Here is a 20,577-nt window from a genome sequence, read left to right as displayed (position 1 = left end):
GGGCACCACTGTAATATATTCATAGGCTTGTCAAGCAGGAAGGGTCATCTAGCCCTACCCCCTGGAATGCAGGAATTTTTCGCCCAACATGGGATTCAAACCTACGAACCTGAGATTAAGAGTCCTGACTGAGTTACAGGGGAAGGGCTATGTCTCAGTGGTAAGAGCAACTGCTTTGCGAGTTCGAAGGTTCAATCCTCAAGATCTCCAGGTGCACCAGAGAGAAAGCCTTGCCTCAAATCACAGAGAGCTGCTGCCAGTCAGTGTAGACAGTATGGAGCTGGAGAGACTACCGTATTTTTCGCTCTATAAGAGAACTTTCCCCCTCCTAAAAAGTAAGGGGAATTGTGTGCACGTCTTATGGAGCGAATGCAGGCTCCATGGCTTCAGCGAAAGCAACGCAAAGGCTCAGGAGTGCAGCGGGTGCACACCAATCCCTCTTGCTCTCCTGGCTTCGCTTCGCTGGAGAGGCGCTGCACAGCTTTCCCTCTCTGCACAGCGCCCCTTCAGTGAAGCAGGGGAGAGAAATGGAAAGGGCTCCGTTTCTCCTGCCACTTCGCTGAAGGGGTGCTGCGCAGAGAGGGAAAGAATTTTTTTTCCTTGTTCTCCGCCTCTAAAACTAGGTGCGTCTTATGCTCAGGTGCATCCTATAGAGCGAAAAATACGGTATTTCATGGGGGGTACATAGTTCTCCTCCCCATTTCTCTCTCTCTCTCTCTCTCTCTCTCTCTCTCTCTCACACACACACACACACACACACACACACACACACATTCTGTTTTACAATTTAGATTACAGTGGTACCTCGGGTTACACACACTTTAGGTTACAGACTCCGCTAACCCAGAAATAGTGCTTTGGGTTAAGACCTTTGCTTCAGGATAAGAACAGAAATTGTGCTCTGGCAGCGCGGCAGCAGCAGGAGGCCCCATTAGCTAAAGTGGTGCTTCAGGTTAAGAACAGTTTCAGGTTAAGTACGGACCTCTGGAACGAATTAAGTACTTAACCCGAGGTACCACTGTATTCATTTAACCTTAAAATATTACTGACTTCCCTTCTTCTCTTTCCATGGTTCATTTTGCATATCATAAATCCCTGCATATTTTACATAAACTAACATTCAGCATTTGATTATTACATCCATGAAAACTTATCTACACTGTTGATTTTATCTTAATTCTGTCAACGTTTTCAAGTGTACACAATTCCCTCCCATATATTCAATAAACATTTTCCAATCTTCTTTAAAACATATGTTCTTCTTGTTCTCTTATTCTATATGTTAAGCCTGAAAGTTGTGCATATTATGTCAACTTAAGCTGCCATTCTTCTTTGGAGGTACGTTAGCCTGAGAGGCAGTGACTGACTGCAAGGTGGACCAGTGAGCTTCATGGCTAAGTGGGGATTCGAACCCTGGTCACCCAGGTCATAGCCCAACACTCTAACCATTACGCCATACTATTCCTTATTCTATTCTCACAGCAACCATGATAGGTCAGTAGACTGGGCTGAGAGATAAGGGCCTTCTTGGCCAAGGTCCCACAGTGAGTTTCATGGCTGAGTAGGAGATTGCATCTGAATCTTCCCTGTTCTGATCCAGGCGTCTAAACTTGGTAAACTTTGCCTCCTCCAGCAGTTGGTTGTCTGTAACTCTCATAATTGCTGGTACCACTGGTCCTGCCAGCTGGAGTGCATGGAATTTGGACTCCAACAACATCTAGAGTGCTCAAATCCCTGCTCTAACCACTACCCCACACTGCCAGCATTCTCTCACTTCATTCTGCTGCGTGTGCAGACCAGGCACAGGTGGCAAGAAATATTCAGCAGTATTTGGCTGCTGCCACTCCAATTCTTCTTCTCCTTCTTCTTCTTCTCCCTCTCCTCCTCTGTTCCCTGTTATAACATAATCCATGCAAATTCCGCTTCATGTGCATAACTTATAGAAGACCTGCAAATGCCAGCTTTTTTTGGGTGTGGGACAGAATTTGGGTCAGAACAGATTCCCTCTCCCCTGGCCCACTTTTAAGCATGGTGTGTCCTTACAGCATTGGTTGAGAGTTGTAATAACAGAATGTATCGGCGACCCGGTGGCCTTGTTTACAGCCAGCTCTGGGTACTCTGTGCTTCATCGAAACTAAAGGACAAAAAGAATTATGGGAGACACAACGATAAGCCACAGCAAAAAGCTGTGGGAGACTAATGATTACTTCCAGATTCTTTATTACCACCCACCTTCAGCCTGGCAATTACGGACTAGTAAATCCCCTAGAATCATCCGAACGACACGGATATGTTGCTATTGTTGTTTTAAACAATGCAGGCATCGTCGCTGTTCATCTACTGCAGGCACTTCCACAATTGCACTCATGAACTGCTTGCAGGTTTTCTGCAGACAAGGGCTGGGCAATCTGTGGCTTTCGACGTTGTGATATTCCGATATATCACAATGTCTGAAATATGGACAGAGCTCAGTAGAGGCACTGGCTGGCTTCACGGTTTTTCCTGTATCGTGATTTTTGACAGTGCCTGCTCTCATGATTTGCAGCCCCCTGTGAGATTAGATGGGCTGGGTCAGATCAAGATTCTGGATCTAGATCCTGGATCTAGATCCTGGCTAGATCCAGTGTGACATTTCTTAAATTCTTATACACCTACATGACTAATTGGCACAAGCAACTTCCAGAACTGGGTCCCTTTCAACTCTACAATTCATTTCCGCAGCACATTACAAAGGTTTTTTTTTTATTTATTTAAAAAATCTTCATGAAAATTGTTCAGTGTTTAAGCGCAACTCCCACCGAAACCACATTTTTGTATGCAGTTTTGACTAATATGCCCATTTTTACAAGTAATGCATTTTTGGACACACTGTTTGGGTGGAGAAGCACGTTTCAAAACTCAGAGATGTGCACATTTTGAAACCTTAGCTGTGTTTCGGTTTGCGTATTGGTTCCAAGAGTGTCAATTGGGTTTCTCATTAAAACGCAAACGAAACCGAACTTTTCCATCTGCAGCAACCTGTGACGTTTGAGGATGTTGTCAGAACTGTGGAAATGAGTCGTGCAATGGAACGTCTGAGCAACAGAATCAGTGAGGAAGAGCGACAAAAGCTTAGGTTCCCCTGAAAGTGTAGGGTGTGTGTGTGTGTGTGTGTGTGTGTGTGAGAGAGAGAGAGAGAGAGAGAGAGAGAGAGAGAGAGAGAGAGAGAATGTCAGAATATTCAGGAGGCTGCAACAGTGAAAGGACCATCTCCTTCTGCACCAACAGGCTTGCTACCTACCGTAAATATCTGATGCAGAAGGCCTTACCTGAACCCCATCTATGTACTCTGTAGAAGCACCCAGTTTGTGCATCACCTTGCCCCGTGTGATTCAGCGTGCCCCTCTGCTGCTGTTTCCCACCAGCTAGTGAAAACCTTTCTACCCTGGTAGGCAAACACTGTAAGTAAAGGTAAAGGTACCCCTGCCCGTACGGGCCAGTCTTGCCAGACTCTAGGGTTGTGCGCTCATCTCACTCTAGAGGCCGGGAGCCAGCGCTGTCCGCAGACACTTCTGGGTCACGTGGCCAGCGTGACAAGCTGCATCTGGCGAGCAAGCGCAGCACACGGAACGCCGTTTACCTTCCCACTGGTAAGCGGTCCCTATTTATCTACTTGCACCCGGGGGTGCTTTCGAACTGCTAGGTTGGAAGGCGCTGGGACCGAACGACAGGAGCACACCCCGCCGCGGGGATTCGAACCGCCGACCATGCGATCGGCAAGTCCTAGGTGCTGAGGTTTTACCCACAGCGCCACCCGTGTCCCACAAGGCAAACACTGTACACATCCCAAATTCCTTTGCTCAATGCTAGAAACACAGGGAACAAAAGACAGTGGCTTCCACCACAATTTTTCTTCCAAAGTACTGCTACGCACAGCCATTCTGTTAAGGTTCAGTTGAGACATAATGCTGAACCATGGTTAATGGTAAGCATGGCTTGCCACCTTCAGACTGGTTAGCATCCCAAGCATATGGTAGAACCACGGTTGAGTCTGCCAAGCTTTCCCTGGAAGGATGTAAAGAGAGAGATACCAGCAGGATCTGCTTCATAACTCGCATGTAGGTAGGGAAGGAAGTTGCCTTAACCATGGTTTCCTCGATGCAGCTGTAGTACTTAACCATGGTTAAAGGAAACCCATAAAATCATTTCTGTGTGGGAGCTGAATAATAATAATAATGGCAGCCTTCTAGAATAATCAAAATTACCTCTCCCTTTCTCCAACTCCGAGGGACAGTGTTAGCTGGATTCAGCACTTTGGCACAGCCCCTGCTTAAGAATTTTGTTGACATATTAATGTTGCTCTTTAATAGCAGGCCCAGCATAATCAATTTCCACTTGGAGTGATGACTCATGGAAAATATCTGCTAACATAAAATAAAACAAGTGCTATACATGGAGAGGAACAGTGGACAAAGCGGACATGAAAGGCTCAGCAGATTCCACTGGACCAGAATGCGTTTGATTTCAACTTGAAAGACATTTTCATATATATATATATATATATATATATATATATATATATATATATATGCCAACTAATTGCACATTCTTAAAAGCTGATGCAGCACTTTGAGAATCTAGGAAGCAGTAAGACGGAAGTAATTATAAATGCTTACAGAAGTTTCCAGAACAGGGAGTCTTTGCAGCAGAACAGTGATGAGAATGAGCAGTAAGGCAGGGGCACTTGGTACAAATTTCAGTTCAGCCAAGAACTGAGTACCTTAAAAAACACTCTTCCTCAGCATTGGTCTACCTTACAGGGTTGATGGCCAGTTTACAAGATAATGCATTTGAGGCACTTCAAGTATCTTGAAAAACTCTTATATAAATGTAAAGGTAAAGGGACCCCTGACCATTAGGTCCAGTCATGACAGACTCTGGGGTTGCGGCGCTCATCTCGCTTTATTGGCCGAGGGAGCTGGCATGCAGCTTCCGGGTCATGTGGGAAGCATGACTAAGGCGCTTCTGGTGAACCAGAGCAGCGCACGGAAATGCTGTTTACCTTCCCACCAGAGCGGTACCTATTTATCTACTTGCACTTTGATGTGCTTTCGAACTGCTAGGTTGGCAGGAGCAGGGACCGAGCAACGGGAGCTCACCCCGTCGCAGGGATTCAAACCGCTGACCTTCTGATCAGCAAGTCCTAGGCTCTGTGGTTTAACTCACAGCGCCACCTGGGTCCCTTCCTATATGAATACTAACCATGACTGCTAGGTTGGCAGGAGATGGGACCGAGCAACAGGAGCTCACCGCGTCACGGGCATTACCCTAACAATATTTATACAGTGATACCTCAGGTTACATACGCTTCAGATTACATATGTTTCAGGTTACAGACTCCGCTAACCCAGAAATTGTACCTCAGGTTAAAAACTTTGCTTCAGGATGAGAACAGAACGAATTAAGTACTTAACCTGAGGTATCAATGTATGTATATTCTCGCTCTGCCTTCAAAAAATCTCAGTAAGGTTTTCCAGGGCTTGAGCACTTCATCTCTTGATGGTGACTCCAGAAAATATCTATTTTTGCTACTGGTGTTCTGGAGATGGCAGCAGGCCCTGTTTCGCCAACCCTGTCCACAAAGCTGCCCCCAAAATTTTCAGCCTGTTGTGAGAGCAACTGCACAGCATTTTAGCAACTTCTCCAATTGCTCAATTGCCCAGAATGAAGATTACTCTCCTGAACATTTCATTTAAACTGGACTGAGTCTCTCCTATAGTTTCTAGGTTAAGTCACTTATGGAGAAAACACTGTGCTAAGTGGAAGCAAACTTTACAGTGAAACATCCTTTTGCGAAATCAATCCACTTCTGTTCAACGTTTCCTAATTCTAATGAAGATCAGCAAGTTTTTACTGTTGACACAGTAAAACCTACCTTAAAAAAAAAAAAAAGGACCTGCTTGCAGTAAAAGTGGAAATAATTACATCAGAAGTTTCAGGCAAACAAAAATTCACAAAGGACATAAAATGTACCAAGCCACTTGCAAAAATGAGGCTCTTCGAGGCAACTTAAACCAGGACAGAGACTCATCAAGCAATATAGTCTAACACTTTGCTGAAGCTAAGCAGGTTTAGGTCCGGGTCAATGTCCAGATGGCAGAAAACCTGCAAATCACTTGGCAGAAGTAGGGAATGTTAGAAACTTAGATCTACAGTGGTACCTCGGGTTACATACGCTTCAGGTTACATACGCTTCAGGTTACAGACTCCGCTAACCCAGAAATAGTGCTTCAGGTTAAGAACTTTGCTTCAGGATGAGAACAGAAATTGTGCTCCGGTGGCATGGCAGCAGCAGGAGGCCCCATTAGCTAAAGTAGTGCTTCAGGTTAAGAACAGTTTCAGGTTAAGAACGGATCTCTGGAACGAATTAAGTACTTAACCTGAGGTACCACTGTATAAGCTAGCAAGCAAATGGCTCCTTAAACCACAGTTGCAGTCGCTGGGGTGCTGGGGACAAAAGTTTAAGCTGGGGTGGTCATCTTAGCCAGGCTGTTTTTTGTTAACTTCCTGGATGTTGGCCACTCAAAGAAAGAATGGAAGCAGCCATCTCAGAGAGGAGCCTGCCTGAAGATAAACAGAACCGTCCACTTTTATTTCCTTTTTAAATGCTTTGTGGCAATCGCGCAAAACGTTAAATGTACTGCGGTTGCAGTTTTGTCCAAAGCCCGGCCGTCTATTGAAGACACAATGTAGGCCTTTGTTTGCCACCGGTGGAAAATATGGCATGGTGGCAAAGGCTGAAAGAAACACAAAAGCCTCTTTAAAAAGGGGAGAAGCCTTCTAAGCTTGTGGCTGAAATCTACGTTGCTATTGTAATCCTTGAGTGGTTTCTCAACGAACACTTCCTCTGGTGCATTAAGACATTGCCCACTGGGATAGTTCAGTCAATAGAATATGCGACCCATAATTTCAGGGTCAAGGGTTTGAGCCCCACGTTGGGCAAAGAGATGTTTAGGGAAGCATTTAATGCATTACATTTGATGCATTACTGTATTTTAATATTTTGTTGGAAGTCGCCCAGAGTGGCTAGGGACTTCCGGGTTGACGCGATCGGCTAATGGCGGATTCCCTCCGAGCTCCGGAGGGAATCGGCTCTGCTGAGGACGGGTCTTACCGTGCCGGCGACGCGGGGACCCTCAGAAACCACAGGCGCGGATGCCTGTGGACTTGGTGACTCGGTGGGCACCTTAAACGCCCTCCTTGACAGTCGAAGAGCCTTTTTAAAGGCTGCGGAGAAGGTACGAGGAGTGGCGTGGTGCTGAGAGTAGACCGCTACCTCAGCAGAGCGAAGCCGCAAGCCATTGCCGGAGAGCGTCAACTTTTTCCCCGACAATTGGACTGGAAACAAATACCCCGTAAGTAGAACGAAATTCGGACTTTAGAAGAAATTAATATCCTTAATCTGGAACGAACGGGGGGGTAGTGCTAAAGGGAAGTCCGCACCCCCCCTTTTTCATGCAGATAATTGGAAGCAAGGAACGAAAACCTAAGATCGGATTAAAAAATCTTTTTGTGCCTTTTTGGACTGACAAGAGATTCCATAAATTTGTGAGAATAAGCTTTTACTTTTTATTTCAAAGCGGTGCTGGAGAGAAGAGGTGTTTTTTTTTCTTTTTTGGAAAGTTTTTACGGACCCCCCCCCCTCCGGGACCCTGGTGTGTCCTGTATTAACTTAGCGTGAAAGAACGGGAGTTTGACAGCTGTCAACTGAGCTGTCAAACGGCTAGATCAAGATAAGAACTGTATCCTTATATCTCTCTGACACAGAGGTGTCACATTTAACTAGAAGGGATTGGAAATAAAGTAACAACAAGTAACAATAAAGTACAGGACTGTTGGTGAGGAACTTTGAAAAATGGAAATCCCCCTAGGGGAAACCAGTGATATTACAATGGTTGCGGAAGGAAAACTACTAGCAGAAATAGAAAGAACTCTTTGTCTTGTGGGAACTCTACAAGAGCAAGAGATGGTTATGGAAAAGCAGCTGATGACCTTGATCTCTAAAATAAACAACCCTGCGGATGGGAGTGAAGACTCGACCTTGAAAGATTTTACAACTGAACCAGAAAAAACATCTTTGGAGTTGGTGGAAAAGGAGTCTGGAGGGGAAAAAGTGCAGGAATATGAACTTGTGCAGCCAGGGAACAGAGAACTCTTTTGGATTACAAGTTACAAGAGAAGAAAAGCAAAGGAGAAAGCCCACGGACATCATGGAGTTAAAGTCAAAGAAATAAAGAAACACAACTGGGACTTTCTCCTTTTTTCTGGCCTTGTTGACTGTGATTCCGAGGAACTTTTGTTAGAACTCTGGCAGCAAACCCGATTGGAAGGTGATTGGAGAGAAGGTGAAGAGACTGTGTTTAACATCCCTCGAGACTTGGATACCTACAAGAAGGACTACCAACAGAACAGGCGGAGAGAGACTCAAAGGGACTTAAAAGCCTCTGATGTGAGAAATCCGGGCTAAGAGTGCTACAAGAGGACAGGGATCTGGGAAGGGACAGATACCAGGGCGGGGAGGAGGGGGGGGAAATCTCACTTCATCTTATGATTTTTGGGTTTTATTATCTTAATTTAGATTCTAATATGAAAAAGTGGAATTTATGGTATAAGAACCTGGATCGATCTTAGAAAATGGATTTAATGTATATAAGAGAACTAGATAATTAAATTGGGCCTAGCAAAGGGAATTAAGTTTAAGTATAACAAGAACAGGTTGAAGGAGTGAAATAAGAACTTGCTGAATTATACAGGAGAATTGGGATGCATGGGGTGGGGTGGGGGGAAGTCAAGAAAGAGGGTGATGAAAGAATCTATTTGTATTCTTCTTATTTTTTTCTTATTTTTTTTCTTTTCTTTTTTGTTCTTTTTGTTTTTGTTTTGTTCTTTTTGTTGTTATAAAACTCTGAAAACTTAATAAAAATTTATATTAAAAAAAACAAAAAACAGAGTGGCTAGGGAAGCAGGGCATTATTATTATTATTATTATTATTATTATTATTATTATTATTATTATTATTAATTATTATTACTTATTATTACTTATTATTATTAATGATTATTATTATTGATTTTTATTGATTTTTATTGATTTTTATTTATTATTATTATTGATTATTATTAATTATTATTCCTGCAAGGGGTTGGACTAGAAGACCCCCATGGTCCCTTCCAACTCTACTATGGTTCTATGGGCAGAATGCTGACTTTTAGCCAATTAAAGATCCCGTTGGGGAGATCTGGTGGATAAGCTTCTCTCACACTAACTCACCATGATATTTGGAGTCGCAGAAAGAACTCCTTTGCAACCCCTGCCTCACCATCAGATTGACTTTGGAGCACAATCAGTTTTTCACTAAAATGCACGGCTTCGCTTGCTTCCAGAAGAGCCCAAGAAATATTTGCTCCACAAGGAATACTGTAACTCGGGTGACCGTCTGCACCATAAATCTAAAGCACTATTAGACCACTTCGACAGGAACGGCTTCCTTCAAGGAACCCTGGGAACTAATTTGTGAAGGCTGCCAAGAGTTGTCCAGAGACCCCTCGCAGAGCTACGAATCCCAGAGTGGTGTAAAAATCAATCAATCTCTCCAGCGATCTCAAAATGTATGGGGAAGTATTCAACTAAAAAGTTGCGTTAGTACAATGACATTAGCTGTGCAATATACCGTATTTTTCGCTCTATAAGACGCACCAGACCACAAGACGCACCTAGTTTTTGGAGGAGGAAAATAAGGAAAAAAATATTCTGAATCTCAGAAGCCAAAACAGCAAGAGGGATCGCTGCGCAGTGAAAGCAGTAATCCCTCTTGCTGTTCTGGCTTCTGGGATAGCTGTGCAGCCTGCATCCGCTCCATAAGACGCACACACATTTCCCCTTACTTTTTAGGAGGGAAAAAGTGAGTCTTATAGAGCAAAAAATACGGTAACTTTCCCAGCCTCTCCCTTCCCCATGTATCCCCCTGAATCTGCTCCAGGGATTAGGGTGTTTGTTTGTTTGTTTGTTTGTTTGTTTGTTTGTTTGTTTGCATGGGTGGGAGGTTGGAATATCCCCAGTGATACCAACTGCTGATGTTTCATTTGCAGTTTATGGAAGAAAAACTTTGTTTCCCTTTGTAAGAAGGGCAATCCAGGCAGTTCTGTTATTTACTACTGAACAAGGCGCATCATCAACAAGATTATGACGCCTCCTTATTCCCGCCGGGTCATTTAGTGCTGGCATTGCACTGCAAACATAGTTCAAGGAACGGAAACTTTGCTGTTCTCAGATCCCCTCTCTCTCTAGTCTAATAATGCCACTTTTTAAAAAACGAACTTTAAAGGACACGGGGCTTGCATTGAAAGGGGGAACTAAATCACCTATAGCCCTGTCATGGTCATGTGTAGAAGATTCAGACAAATCCTGCATCTCTCTGAAGAGCCTGGAATGGAAGAAATTTGGGGGCAATTCAGCCAGGGACGGATTTAGATTTGATGAGGCCCTAAACTATGGCCCTAAACTAGGTAAAGGGCCCCCTTTATATGTCCAGCTGTCCTTTGTTAACAACAAATTGCCACTGTTTTTTGTGTTGAATATATGCTAGCAGGCTAGCAGGCGGGGCCCATTACTTACATCATAGGAGCCTACACAACACAAAACACTGTTGCTGCATGTAGGTTTTGTTTTATTTGTTTTTTATCTTATATTTTGGAAATGTAGATCCAGTTTTTTTCCCTTTTAATTTTTTGGGGGGCCCCCAAGAGAGTGGGGCCCTAAGCCAGGGGTCGGCAAGGCTTACCAGTCATGGGCCGGATCACTCCCATTGAAATCGTCCATGGGCCAGACCGGCGCAGCGCGACGCCAGAAATCACATCTGCGCATGTCCGCTGAAAACTGCTTCTGTGCATGCCCAGACGCCGAAAATCACACCTGCGCAAAAGTGATTTTCAGCGTCTGGCATGCGCAGATGCAATTACTGGCATCTGCGCATGTGCAGACACGATTTCTGGTGCCACTCGGAGAGTCTCTGTGCTGCGCTGTGCCAGTTTAGCGCAGTGCGGGGGGAGGGGGACTCGCTAAGCAGGCGGCTCGGTTCAGGGCGGCTTGTGGGCCGGTAAAACGGTCTTCGTGGGCCGCATCCGGCCCATGGGCTACACATTGCCGACCCCTGCCCTTAGCTATAGCTTGTTTAAAAAGGTAAAGGGACCCCTGACCATTAGGTGCAGTCGTGACAGACTCTGGGGTTGCGGCGCTCATCTCGCTTTATTGGCCGAGGGAGCCGGTGTATAGCTTCTGGGTCATGTGGCCAGCATGACTTAGCCGCTTCTGGCAAACCAGAGCAGCGCACGGAAACACTGTTTACCTTCCCGCCGGAGTGGTACCTATTTACCTACTTGCACTTTGATGTGCTTTCGAACTGCTAGGTTGGCAGGAGCAGGGACTGAGCAACGGGAGCTCACCCCGTCGCGGGGATTCGAACCACCAACCTTCTGATCGGCAAGCCCTAGGCTCTGTGGTTTAACCCACAGCGTCACCCACGTCCCGTCATGTATGAGCTTGTTTAGCTCATACATAAATCCGGCTCTGAATTCAGGGATTATGATTTTTTAAAAAAACAACACTCCTTCCAATACAGTGGTACCTCAGGTTACATACGCTTCAGGTTACAGACTCCGCTAACCCAGAAACAGTACCTCAGGTTAAGAACTTTGATTCAGGATGAGAATAGATATTGTGCGGCGGCAGCGGGAGACCCCATTAGCTAAAGTGGTACCTTGGGTTAAGCACAGTTTCAGGTTAAGAACGGACCTCCAGAACAAATTAAGTTCTTAACCCGAGGTACCACTGTATTTCCCTACCAGTGGCAGCTCTCTTGTTTCCCTATGGTGTCGAGAACATCTCAAACAAGAACTGAGAAGCGCCAAGCTCTGTGCTTTGTTGCTTCGTGCAGAATAATAATAATAATAATTTATTATTTATACCCCGCCCGTCTCGCTGGGCTTCCCCAGCCACTCTGGGCGGCTTCCAACAAAATATTAAAATATTTCTAACTTCAGGTTAGAAGGTCTTCAGGGTTATCCTGTCCTTTCTGGCTCCGCCAAGCCACACGGTGCATTGGTTCCTCTGACCCGGCAGAGCTACAGTCGATCCATCAGTTTTATTGCAACCCAGCAGCCAGCTAACGATACACAAAGTCAATGAGAGCAACAGCTACTGGTGGCATTCCTGGAGGAGTTACAAAGAGAAATATAACGGCGGTTGTAGAGATGCGCTGCCAGGGATATCTGAACTACCTCTCAGAAGTTTAACGAAGCAAAAGAAAAAAGGGTAAAACAGTCTGGGAAAGATGGTGGCCATCTGTATTCATTAAATGTCTGTGAAATGCTTTGTCCTGGTTTGCCTTAAAAAGTGGGGTTAATTAATTGATTACCAGCTGGCCAAAGAAACACCTGGATGATAAAAAGTTATCATTTATTTAAAAATCTTCATAAGGGACAAAGTATCTGAAGGTAGCTTTCAGCAATATGTCACAATATACAGTTGGCTCTATCGGCAACATGTGATCGTAGCTTCAATTTGGAAACTCTCTACCTGCTCGTAAAGTTGTTTGAGAAGTCTCTTCCCGGTTGTGATTAATGGTGGCTCTTCCTCAAAGCCCTTTAGTATCTCTATTTATTTAATATACCCTTTCATCTGTTTAAACAAGTCCTTCTTGCAATATATTCATTTGAATGATGACTTTTTCCTTGGTTTTGTTTTTATTAAGGCAGAGAAATTGTACATTTGCACGGGAGGAAACGAATCTGAGTTGCAAAGCTCAAGAGCTGCTCCTCATGGCCAACGTACCTCATTTACAATATGCAAATATATTTAATCAATTAATTAACAATTAAGTGCTTAGAAATCAAGACAATCCATTAAAGGGTCAGATAATCTCTTAAAAACCTCAAATCTACTGGGCTGATCATCCTAGCTTTTTTAAAAAATAGCAGGTGCTGTTTCTTTCTTCTGTAAGTACAAAAAAAATATGTCAACTTGCACACAATGTCATTTGACAGAAGAGTCTAGTGAGCCATAGAGGCGACTGGGAGGAAGATCAGACACCAGCAGAAAATCGGACATGCTATGACGCTTGTGATCCAGAAAAAGCTACCTATTGTGCAAAATGATATGCTCTAAAAATATACAAAGCAACACGCCCTGAAAATGACAACACCCAACGTAATAAAACTGCATTAACAAATGCTACAGGATCTAACCGTAACATCCACAGTGAATACAGCTGTAAAACTTAGTCCGGCCCCCCACAAGGTCTGAGGGACAGTGGACCGGCCCCCTGCTTAAAAAGTTTGCTGACCCCTGCTTTAAAGTGTTGTTGGACACCAACCCCCATCAGCCCCAACTAACATGGCCAACGTTATTTATTTATTCACTTCATTTTTATTGTGTACTATAAATTCTGACCCTGAGGTTGGGAAAGATGGAGGGCACAAGGAGAAGGGGACGACAGAGGACGAGATGGTTGGACAGTGTTCTCGAAGCTACCAACATGAGTTTGACTAAACTGCGGGAGGCAGTGGAAGACAGGAGTGCCTGGCGTGCTCTCGTCCATGGGGTCACAAAGAGTCGGACATGACTAAACGACTAAACAACAACAATAAATTCTGACATGTTGCTAGAAGCTACCTTCAGAGAGCTTTTCCTCTGAAAGGTGCCATATGAATATTTAAAATAACTGATAACTTAAAACAAAACAAAACCCTATCATCCAAGTATCCAGTTGTTTCAAAATGCTGGAGTTGGAATAATAGTCTTTAAATTTAATTTAGTTTGTCCCAGCTGGTTTGGGGAACACCTTGATACAGCCTCTCGATAAGATACTTCTGTCCCATTTTCTGAGGCCGACAGAGAAATATGGATAAGGAGGCCGCAGAATTATCCTTACGGTGGCAACAAATGAAAAGATTAGGAATGTAAAGTGGATCATTAGGGGATACTTCCCAGCCAACTAAGTGTGGGGCAGGGGGGTGGGCAAAAAACAAAAGTCTTGGCAAAAACAATGGAACCTTTCTCATTTCAAAAGTAGCCAACAAGAATCCTCGAGTTATATCAAAGTCTGATCAATCAAGCCAGATCAAATGAAAAGCAGAAGAAGGAAAAAAAACTTTATACTAAGCATTTCACTCCCTTTGGGGTTTAGTTTTCCAGCAAATACATCTTTGAACCCATCTATCCAAAGGCTTGCCTTGATTCATTCTTGTGCCAACTCTTTAAAAATTGCTTTTATCTTAGGATGTTTTAACCCAGATCAACTTCTAGACTGGCAGAACATGCAATGAAAAGGACAGTTTAGGCTTACATTTGAGCACGAGTGATATATTAAAAGCCCGTGTAATTTCAATCCTTTTTTTAAAAGGTTTGCAAAGCTGAATTGCTTCTCCTTGCTCCAGGCTCCCTTCTGTTTCTTAATGGATTCTTTACTAAATCTATAAGATAACACCGGATGAGTTGCAGATATTTAAACAGGAAACCAATTAACTTAATGTAGCCACCACCTTTGAAGTCTCTCTAGTTGGCAACGTTTTCCCCCTTTTATCTGCTTTTTCTTTCATAATATATATGTGAACCAAAGAGAGTTGCGAAAACTGGTTTGTTTGTTTCTCCTTTACTCAGAAATTAAGGGTTTTAAAATATACCTCTCTACCTCTCTTTTAAATCAGAACCAGTGAAGGCGGTGAAGGTCCTGCGTGAGTGTCTGGAGGCAGTTGGAGGATGGATGGCAGCTAACAGATTGAGGTTGAATCCTGACAAGACAGAAGTACTGTTTTTGGGGGACAGGAGGCGGGCAGGTGTGGAGGATTCCCTGGTCCTGAATGGGGTAACTGTGCCCCTGAAGGACCAGGTGCGCAGCCTGGGAGTCATTTTGGACTCACAGCTGTCCATGGAGGCACAGGTCAAATCTGTGTCCAGGGCAGCTGTTTACCAGCTCCATCTGGTACGTAGGCTGAGACCCTATCTGCCTGCGGACTGTCTCGCCAGAGTGGTGCATGCTCTGGTTATCTCCCGCTTGGACTACTGCAATGCACTCTACGTGGGGCTACCTTTGAAGGTGACTCGGAAACTACAACTAATCCAGAATGCGGCAGCTAGACTGGTGACTGGGGGCGGCCGCCGAGACCATATAACACCGGTCTTGAAAGACCTACATTGGCTCCCAGTACATTTCCGAGCACAATTCAAAGTGTTGGTGCTGACCTTTAAAGCCCTAAACGGCGTCGGTCCAGTATACCTGAAGGAGCGTCTCCACCCCCATCATTCTGCCCGGACGCTGAGGTCCAGCGCCGAGGGCCTTCTGGCGGTTCCCTCATTGCGAGAAGCAAAGCTACAGGGAACCAGGCAGAGGGCCTTCTCGGTAGTGGCGCCCGCCCTGTGGAACGCCCTTCCAGCAGATGTCAAAGCGATAAACAACTACCTGACATTCAGAAGACATCTTAAGGCAGCCCTGTTCAGGGAAGTTTTTAACGTGTGATTTTATTGTATTTTTGGTTTTTATGGAAGCCGCCCAGAGTGGCTGGGGAGGCCCAGCCAGATGGGCGGGGTATAAATAATAAATTATTATTATTATTATTATTGTTGTTGTTGTTGTTGTTGTTGTTGTTGTTGTTGTTGTTGTTATTATTATTATTATTATTATTATTATTATTATTATTATACCACTGAATCAGAAATTCTACCAATAACAGATTACAATGTCACCAGCTTAAAACTTGTGCTTTAACTATTTTCTGTGACTTTCCCTGACAACTGAAATGTTATCCTCACAAGATGTCAAAGGGTAGAGGCAGATGCAACATTTATGGAGTTGCAGAGCTGATTTGCAAGTGTATTCACTGGCTCTGTCTGGATGCAACACTGAACTATGGTTTAGGCTAGCTTTCTGTGGATGGGGTATCATGTACTTCTCCATAGCTGTCAACTTACAGATTTGAAAATAAGGGACCAGCAGCCTCGGAAATAAGGGATCAGCAGCCAAAATAAGGGATTTTCAGAGCACAGGTATGTTCAACTTCTGAGCCCCTCCGAGCCAAAGGCAGAAAGCCCAGTTAGCAGCCAAACAAAGCCTCAAGTGGTGGTTCCCACAGTGCAGCAACCCAGTAAAGGGGATGCAGCAAGGAAAACCACCGTCACCTCTCCGCTGGGAAGCGCTGAGCAAAGGCGAGTCCCCAGGCAACGCGGCCGATTTAATCGGCACAAGGCATGAAAGCTCCACCCCCCGTCGTTCTTAGACTCTTTATTGGGTGAGCAACGCAGCCGAGCAACACAGTTGGGGCCTCCCTCCTCCCTGGCCAGCAGGGAGGGAGGGAGAGGAGCTGCTTCCTTTGAAACCCGGGAAATTTAAGGGACATCATCAATAAGGGACAGCAGCGGGACACAGTGCTGGGATAAGGGACTTTCCCACCAAATAAGGGACGGTTGACAGCTATGCACTTCCCACCCGCCGTGTTGGGCTTGCCAGTGCTAAAGATCTTGGCCTGCTGAACTGAAAAGGTTCCCCACTCAGAATGGCAGATGAAATTAATGGAATATGCAGAATTAGATAAATTAACAGGAAGGATTCGAAACCTGCGGGACCAGAGATTCTTAGAAGACTGGAGTAAATATTTGAACTATTTGAACAGCAATTGTAATAACCGGATTACGCTAGTAGGACTGCAAGAAGTTCTGTAAGGAGGATTATGTGAAACATTGCAAGGAAGATTATGAAGAGCATTATTAGTTAATGATAATTAAAAGTAACAGAGAAACTAAGAAATGCAGAATAGAAAATCTTCAGAGGTTGTTGACGGAAGTCTAAAATATTGTATAAGATAAGAAGTTATGTTAAATGACTGTTGGAAATGATATGTTAAAAAATTAATAAAAGTGTGTGTGTGTGTGTGTGTGTGTTCCCCACTTTTGCTGTAACTAAATTCATTATACCCACATTGCACGGTTGGATGGTTCGCTGCAAATACGTTTCCTGAAGCAACTACGGCAAAGTTTGCACATTCTCGCTAAAGCATGGGTGGGCATCCTCTACTGGCTCTTTGGAATTCTTGGCAGGGGTGGCAAAAGAAAAAATGTCCTGATCAGTTAGCGTTCTAAGCAGCGAGGAGGGCGGAAGCTGTTTCACGGACTGGCTTGCCACAAATCAAGCTCTCCTGGAAAGGAAGGGTGAGCACCTGCCCCTCCTTCAGTAGACTGAAAGCCAGTGGAAACAAAGTGAAAAAGCCCTTCGGGATTTTACCACTTCAGAGTTCAAGGCGAACTAATGCCAGTGTACTGGAAGAAGCAAAGATCACCAGTGTCGAAGCAACGATTCTTCAACATCAACTTCATTGGACTGGTCAGGTTGTGCGGATGCCCGATGATCATCTTCCAAAGCAACTACTCTATTCCGAACTTAAAAATTGAAAGCGCAATGCTGGTGGTCAACAAAAGAGGTTTAAAGACTCTCTCAAGGCAAATCTAAAAAAATGTAGTATAAACACCGACAACTGGGAAACACTGGCCTGCGAGCGCTCCAGTTGGAGAACAGCCTTTAGCAAAGGTATCATGGGCTTTGAATACACTCAAACTCAGGACTCAAGGGAGAAAAGTGCTAAGAGGAAGGGACGCTTAGCAAATCCACACTGTGATCAACTCTTGCCCTGAAACCAATGTCCCCACTGTGGAAGGGCGTGTGGATCCAGAATTGGCCTCCACAGTCACTTATGGACTAATTGTTAAAACCGTGTTTATGGAAGACAATCTTACTCGGCTACAGGTAATCACCAAAGAAGAGATACAACATGTTTGAGCACTCAGAATCCCCCTGCATGTGCAATAGGTAGCTCATCAGGGACAAGGCTAGGCTGGAATCTTCTAAGGTGCCATTCTGGGGTATCTGGGGTATATAACCTAAACGTGGACGTGAGCAGATTTCAGACCTGCTATATTTTGTTTTGCTTTCTTTACTGAAACCCTGAGGGGTCCGCCTGTGGGAAAATATAATGGTGGAGGGCCAGAGCCCAATACAAAAAAGGTGGCTCAGGTCGCAGAACGAATAACCGACACTGAATACAGAGCCAAACCACAGTGGACTTCGACAGGAAGGTTTCAGTCATGGCAGTTGTCACCAGCACTGGCACAGCGCAGGCAAAGATCTTACAATAACTAGGCCTTAATCCCAGCAGGGATTGCCAGCAGGGTGGCTGCAAGGCCCAAGGTCTCGGATGCTGGAAGTTGTAGCATGATTCCTGCATTTCAGGGGGTTGGACTAGATGACCCTCGGTGTCCCTTCCAATCCCATTACCTTGAGGGCACCCCCCCTCAATCTAGTTTATGCAATCTGATTTAGCCACTTACTTGCCTAGTTGCCTCTAGGACAGCGTTTCTCAACCTTGGGTCCCCAGATGTTGTTGGACTACAACTCCCATCATCCCTGAGCTCTGGCCTTGCTAGCTAGGGGTGATGGGATTTGTAGTCCAACAACATCTGGGGACCTGAGGTTGAGAAAGCCTGCTCTAGGAGAATGATTTCTCATTTCAAGCAATTAATACACTACAAATGGCTAACACAGATCTCCTTGGCGAAGTGTGCCTGCAGCTTCTGCAGTGCAGATATACTGAAGTATATTATTATTATTATTATTATTATTATTATTATTATTATTACTACACTGCTCTTCACCCGAAGATCCCAGGCTGGTTCACATCAGAAAAATACAAAATGAGAATGCAAAATACACAATAAAAGAAAACAAACCACTAACCCCCATCCCACAAACGCATTTAAAAAGCTGTAGAATGTTAATCAGCCAAATGCCTGGCTGAAGAGAAAGGTTTTCACCTGGCACCTAAAGTTATGAAAGAGCATTCCGCAAAGGGGGAGCCACCACAGAAAAGAAATAATTCTCTCATTTATTTATTTATTTTGCTCTCCAGGAGTTATGATTACCTAAGCTAGCGACCCCCTGCTAACTTCCCACCAATTTCTCCCCAGTTAGCGCGAGCGAACGAGCTGCTTTTCGGCAAATGGATTTCACCACCTCAATCTACCCTGCACCGGTTCCTTCCTTCGTTTGGGGTTAAAGATCCCACAGAGCTACGCCATGCCATTGGCAGGAAACGCTGCGTTATATCAGACAGCTTTTGGCCCCGGCAATGAAAAACATTCCACAGTTTATTACAACTGGCTTATGCTTATTCATTCTCGCTGACTTCCCATGTGATAAGCAGGCTGCTTTAAGATCTACGGCAACTATGAGGAGGATTCCAGAAATTCCACAAGGACAGAAAGACGCAGAAGAACACAAGCTGATAAACATGCTGGAAGTTGCCCCCAGGTTCTGACAACAATACGGCACATTTGCAGACTGGGAGAAACCCACCAGTGGGGAGACAGGTTATTTTACAATGGCATATGAACCCCCCAATTTCAAAACATTCCTATTTCAAAGACTGCAGCCTAGTTCAAGAGATGTACTCAGGCATTTCTGGGACAAACCTCAGGCTGACACGCCCTTCACATAGGAGGCTGAAGGCACCTGCTTTTGAACCAACCATAGTTTCCCCATGATGCACAAACTTAGGAAACTCTGGTTTGTTTTAACTGTGTTTAGTACAGAAACCAGGGTTGTGACTAGTTTCCATGTGATCCAGTGAGGCTCTGGAGCTGATCAGGATTTGAGCCAAAGTACCTCCTTCCTAAAGGGACGCGGGTGGCACTGTGGGTTAAATCACAGAGCCTAGGACTTGCCGATCAGAAGGTTGGCGGTTCGAATCCCCGTGACAGGATGAGCTCCCGTTGCTCGGTCCCTGCTCCTGCCAACCTAGCAGTTTGAAAGCACGTCAAAGTGCAAGTAGAAAAATAGGTACCACTCCGGCGGGAAGGTAAACGGCGTTTCCGTACACTGCTCTGGTTCACCAGAAGCGGCTTAGTCATGCTGACCACACGACCCGGAAGCTGTACGCCAGCTCCCTTGGCCAATAAAGCGAGATAAGCGCTGCAACCCCAGAGTCGGCCATGACTGGACCTAAGGTCACGGGTCCCTTTACCTTTACCTCCTTCCTGGACCAAGGCAAGCACTTTGTTCAATGCCCTACAATGGATTCTATGCTGGAAAAGGGTCAAGCATGCCAGCTGGCCTATCTTGCAGGAATTATATTCGGTCACACTGAATCTGTTTTGCCGTGGCACAGGTTTTTTGACTTGCTTTTTTAATCCATACAACATATAGGACCGTGATAATAACTCAGAGCAAGTCAGCTAGTGAAGATCTAACTGGTTTAGCCAATATTCATTAACTGGGAAGGCCCCTGTTCCAAAAAGGAAGGGGGGCATTGGAAGAAGCAAAGGTAGCTTTGTTAAAGGAACACAATGCCTATGTATAACACAGTGTTCCATAACCCAGACAACAAAGCCAGGGTAATTCAGATTCAAGCAGGTTGTTCTGGGTCACTCTACTGAGAACAAAAACCTTACCAATTAAAGGCCCTGCACAATCTTATGATAAAGCTGGACACTTATGTGTT

At 44.7% G+C, this 20,577-nt stretch overlaps 1 protein-coding gene and 1 long non-coding RNA gene across 2 annotated transcripts in view; both read right to left on the bottom strand.

The window, feature by feature from the left end:
• The window catches only part of SNTB1 (syntrophin beta 1), a 108,744-nt gene that overhangs the window by 61,939 nt on the left and 26,228 nt on the right, over positions 1 to 20,577 (bottom strand). The gene's annotated exons all lie outside the window — the stretch shown is intronic.
• Positions 13,007 to 19,379, bottom strand: LOC144328669 (uncharacterized). Its single transcript, XR_013393855.1, has 2 exons — positions 15,737 to 19,379; positions 13,007 to 14,718 (listed from the first exon to the last, which is right to left on the bottom strand). It is a non-coding gene; the product is annotated as an uncharacterized LOC144328669 (long non-coding RNA).

The sequence above is a fragment of the Podarcis muralis genome, chromosome 8 (assembly GCF_964188315.1).
Source record: "Podarcis muralis chromosome 8, rPodMur119.hap1.1, whole genome shotgun sequence".
NCBI lineage: Eukaryota > Metazoa > Chordata > Lepidosauria > Squamata > Lacertidae > Podarcis > Podarcis muralis.
Note: the sequence above shows the minus strand (reverse complement) of the source record. Positions and strands in the feature narration are given on the sequence as shown.